This window comes from Nannospalax galili, unplaced genomic scaffold (assembly GCF_000622305.1).
Source record: "Nannospalax galili isolate Female #2095 unplaced genomic scaffold, S.galili_v1.0 scaffold155, whole genome shotgun sequence".
Lineage (NCBI taxonomy): Eukaryota > Metazoa > Chordata > Mammalia > Rodentia > Spalacidae > Nannospalax > Nannospalax galili.
Window position 1 is genome coordinate 8,327,513 of NW_008339923.1, and position 4,885 is coordinate 8,332,397.

The 4,885-nt window shown below is 43.0% G+C and overlaps 1 pseudogene; it reads right to left on the reverse strand.

The window, feature by feature from the left end:
* Positions 1-445: 445 nt before the first annotated feature.
* Positions 446-1,036, reverse strand: LOC108490946 (annotated as a pseudogene).
* Between the last annotated feature and the right edge of the window lie 3,849 nt (positions 1,037-4,885).

Genomic DNA, 4,885 nt, shown 5'->3' on the forward strand with positions numbered 1-4,885 from the left:
AAATTGAAAAAAACAGGGAAAAATTGTATTTACTTAGAAGCATTCGGAATGTCAACAAAACAGCTGCAATTTTTGTTTTGCAATTACAGAGTGGTATTCAGTGAACAGAACAATTATTTTCGTACAAGCTGCACCAGAGACAACTGAGGATGAAAAAAACTACCGTCCGCATATGACTAATCTGTGCTGTGCACCAAGAACCTGCTTTAAATTCCCACGCCAGTTTACAAGCCCCATACTGTACCAGGCAAGGTTCGTGGCTGTTGAAAATACCACCAGGACAGGGCTGTCTAAAGACACATTCGGTAGCGTGTTAACGATACAAAAAAAGACACTGTACAGTTTAAAAACAAATCTTGTTTCAATTTTTTTTCTTTAAAAGGAGTGAGTTGTGTACAGGAGGGTTAAATGCTTTATAGACAAGAAAAAATGCGCTAGAACAAACTTATTTGTCATCTTCGTCTTCTTCATCCTCCTCCTCTTCCTTCTTTTTCTTGCTCTTTTCAGCCTTGACAACCCCCTTTTTGCAGCATCAGGTTTTCCTTCAGCTCTCTAGGCAGCAATATCCTTTCCGTGTTTCTCCTTCAGCCCGGCGGCCTTCTTCTCCTAAGGCTGCTTGTCCTCTGCAGCAGTGCTGCTCCACATCCCTCCCAGTTTCTTTGCAACATCACCAACAGGTAAGCTGGGGCGCTCTCCTTTGATTTGGGGCGATACTCAGAACAGAGCAGGAAGAAAGCCGAAGGAGGCCTCTTGGGTGCATTGGGATCTTTGAACTTCTTTTTTGTTTCCCCTTTAGGAGGGATATAGGTTTTCATTTCTCTCTCATCAGGAGCCTTGTCAGCCTTTGCCCTGTCTTCAAACTTTCCTTTTTCTTTAGCAGACACGGTCTTCCACCTCTCTGAGCACTTCTTGGAAAACTCTGAGAAGCTGAGGGAAGCATCAGGTGCTTCTTCTTGTGCTCCACCCGGCAAGCTTGCACGAAGAATGCGTATGATGACATTTTGCCTCTCGTCTTCTTAGGGTCTCCTTTGCCCATGTTAGGTTGCTTTGCTCAGCAAGGCACAGAGTCACCCAGTGCTCCTCCAGCTCTCTCTTGCCCCTGCACTGTCTCTATGGAGCTCAATGTACTGCAATCATGGACATTTTAATACTTGGGTAAGGCTCAATTCTGTCTGTCTACCACTAGTTATCTAGAGGTGCTAGGTGCCTTTGCCTCGGTTATAACTACTTCCAGTTTTGATCATTTGGAAATATACATAATCAGTTCTGCTCTTACAACCATACAGGAATCATACCTGAGGGAAACAAGGGAGATGATGTTTTGTGTTCCTTTTCTTTCTCCTTCCTGTGCACTTAGATTTAGGTAAGAAATAAATTCATCCTTTTCATATTTGTGAAAAAGAAGAATAGTGTTCTGAGCTCCTGATGCTCAGAGAAGAGCAATGGCCGTGGGATGCAATGGAATGATTTTCTATGGCATGTCCATCATGACTGCTGGGATACTTGCCCATATGTGTATACACTTAATATCAAGATGACCTAAGGAATCATGAAAGAGTGCAAGCACTTCAGGGATTTGGAGATTGCTTTCAAACACCTATCAAATTTTTCTTTCATCAGTCTTTCCAAGGTCAAAACCATACTTTTCAATCCATGACCAAGTGACATATGTAACATAAACAGTTACACTGTCAGGTTTGGATAGACTATTATCATTTGATAATTTCATTACACTGAGAAATTCAGTTTTAAAAATAAGCCAGGTGGTGGTGCAGGCCTGTAATCCCAACTACTTGGAAACAGAGGCAGGAGGATCACAAGCTTAAGTCCTGCCTGGGATACAGAGTAAATTCAGGGCCAGTGTGGACCACTTGGAGAGTCTTGGACTTAAAATAAAAAGTAGGGGCTGGAGAGATGGCTCAGTGGTTAAGAACATGCACTGCTCTTTCGGAGAACTAGAGTTATATTCCCAGCACCCATGTCAGATGACTCACACCATCTGTAACTCCAGCGCCAGGAAATCTGAGGGCTCATGTACTGACCCTCCCCACATATATGTCTTAAAAATAAGAAACCAAAAGCCTTTTTCTCTGTGTTTTAACAAGATCCAACTGTTTGAACTCATCCTGTAGAACAAAGATCTCTCATGTACCATAGCCCTTCTGATAAGATGCACATTCTATGCTACATATTCACGTGCCTATAAAGCAAATTTGCTTATTAATTAGTATGTTTAACATGACTTGATGGGTGGAAACAGCTATTTTCTCCTCTTAGCTAATAATCAGTGGTTGTTATGGGAGAAATTATGCATTTTAGAAACTAATAAATCATTCAAATAATTATGTCTTCGTTATAAGTCAAGACTTTCTTTAATTTTTTAATACAATTTAATAATACAATCATGTATTTTCTTGTTATATTGTACTCACCCAAAGTCCCAGGAATTTGAGGAGCTCTCTTGTCCTGTATGCTTCCCCTCTTGCATTCCTTTTCATGCTAAGTTGTTGGTGTACCTCTGTTCTGATAGGTGGAGCTCCTGTAAGCTGCCTGTTTCCTGACAGCTCATTTCAGTGAATCAAGATGTGAAAGCACATTGGTCCATAGACCTTTGCCTATGGTCATTCAGCCTCCAGACCCTCATGGCCCTCTCTCACAAATCACCACTGTTCTCACTGACCAGTTCCCAGCCTCTGCTTCTGGGCAGTTTCAAGATTCTCATCTCTTGGAATGCTCAAAGTGGAAGTTCATAAAAAGAGAGTCTCTCCAAAAACAGTTCAAGAAATTAGGCAAGATATGGCAGTCTCCATTTCTGTAAAATAAAACCTAGGCAATCTCACAGATAAAGACTGGCACCAATGTGCCGTAACTTGGGATATCATAAACAAGCCAATTTATACCCTATATAAAAGAATATTGACTCTTGTCCTTTGAAAACATTTGATCTATTTGCCACTGATGATGATCCTTACTGATCTGTCCTCTACATTAAATTCTTTTCTGTGACATATTGCATTTGCTTCTATAAATTGGTCTCTTGCAGGTTGTGGTGGTGCATACCTTTAATCCCAGCACTCAGGAGGCAGAGGCAAGCAGATCTCTGTGAGTTCAAGGCCAGCCTGGTCTACATAGTGAGTTTCAGGACAGCTGGAGCTACAGGGAGACCCTGTCTCAAAAAGACCAAATAAATAAATAAATAAATAAAGAAATAAAGAAATAAAGTCTCTTTAAAAACTCAACTTGATAATGATACTTTACATAATTGTAGTAGCGCTTGGCTGCTCCAAGTACATAAATCACTAAGATAAGACTGCAGAAGTTTACTGAGGCATCTCTTGTGCCTCATTTAGTCCTTGCTAGTCAAGATAATGGGTCTACTGGGTACTGCATGTGTGCCCAGAACTAGTCTGTTGGGAGCAGTGCTGTAGGCCGTTGGAACCTGCCACGAGTCACAGTGGTGGGCCACCTCAAGGTCTAGAGCAAACAGTGTGAATGAGCAGCATTGTTGCTCCCCTGTGTCTTATCTGAATCGCAAACCTGAAGTGGCTCAGAGCTGGAGACAAGCGGCAGCTAGGCAGGAGAGGATGACAAAACTGTGAGGAGGGAAGGGAGGGCAGGGAAGCCGTGTGCAAATGCCCAGACGCCAAAACCACAAACTTGGGTGTTCTATAACTTATGGCTCCATTTTTTAATATCTCTTGTACTTCTGAATCTATGCATATTACAGTCAGCACCACAGTGATCCTGTGAACTGCTTTCTCTAGTACACGGGGAGAAAAAGATGAACGGTTGGCGAGGTGGAGCAGCTTGTTCAAGGCTGCAGTTGGTGACTTTGAACTCAGCTCTTACCAAATCTCTCTATTCTGACATCTTCAGTGTCTTTAATCCCTAAAGTACGACAGCATAGTGGGGAAGCAGGAAGCCGCCCACAGTTTAGGTGACACTCTACTTTTTCCTCAGCCCTCTTTCTTCTGATCCCTGTCATTTACAGTGCTCAAGCAAGACCTTGAGCTCTCCACTCAAAATTTCTGGGCCTCACTTTCCTCATCTGTAAACTTAGGGGTTGGCCTGGTGCTAGCACAGCAGCAGTCACCCCAAGGTGACCGGGTTGTGGTAGGACCCCTGCACAGTACTGCTGGGATAGACTAGGGCAAGCCACATGCCTCCACTGTGTGGCATTGCTTCTGGGTTTCTTGTTCAGACTAGATTTTTCCAGGGACTCCTGCTGGGTAACTAATTTGGAACCCCCAGAAACTGTAGAATGCAATTTAAGCTGGATAGTTGTTTATATAGCTCTTATCTTATTATTAGAAATGTATGGAACTTATTTTTAATGAGGACCCTGTACTTTGGAGCCAAAGAACTCTGTGCTGTGGTGGTGGCACAGGGCCAGAGGGATTCAGCTGTGTGGTTATGAGCACTGTGGTGCCCCTTTGCCATTGTACTTCTTCCCACACCATGCCTGTCCTTGCCTAGAGTTCAAACTGTGATGAGAGGAGCCCACTTTTGTAAGGGCCAGACTTCCTATGCTGTTGCTTAGGATTTTTAACAAGGCATGGAAAGGAAATAACTCTTCCAACACATTGCCAGGTCTGCAGAAATGAAGAAAGTACCCCAATGTGGAGTGGTTAATTTGGGGTGTCACTGTGCCTGGACTGAGGGGTGCTTAGAGAATTTGTATATCTTCACTTCAGAGGGGTCTGTGAGGATGTGTTCAGAGAGGATGGTGTGGGTCAGTAGACTGAGTGGGAAAATGTCTCACTAAATATGAAAGCTCTCTCTCTCTCCTCTTCTTTTCCTCTCTCTCTCTCTCTCTCTCTCTCTCTCTCTCTCTCTCTCTTGAGTTTTTGGGTTTTGAACATCCCAATCATGCTAGTAAAAATTT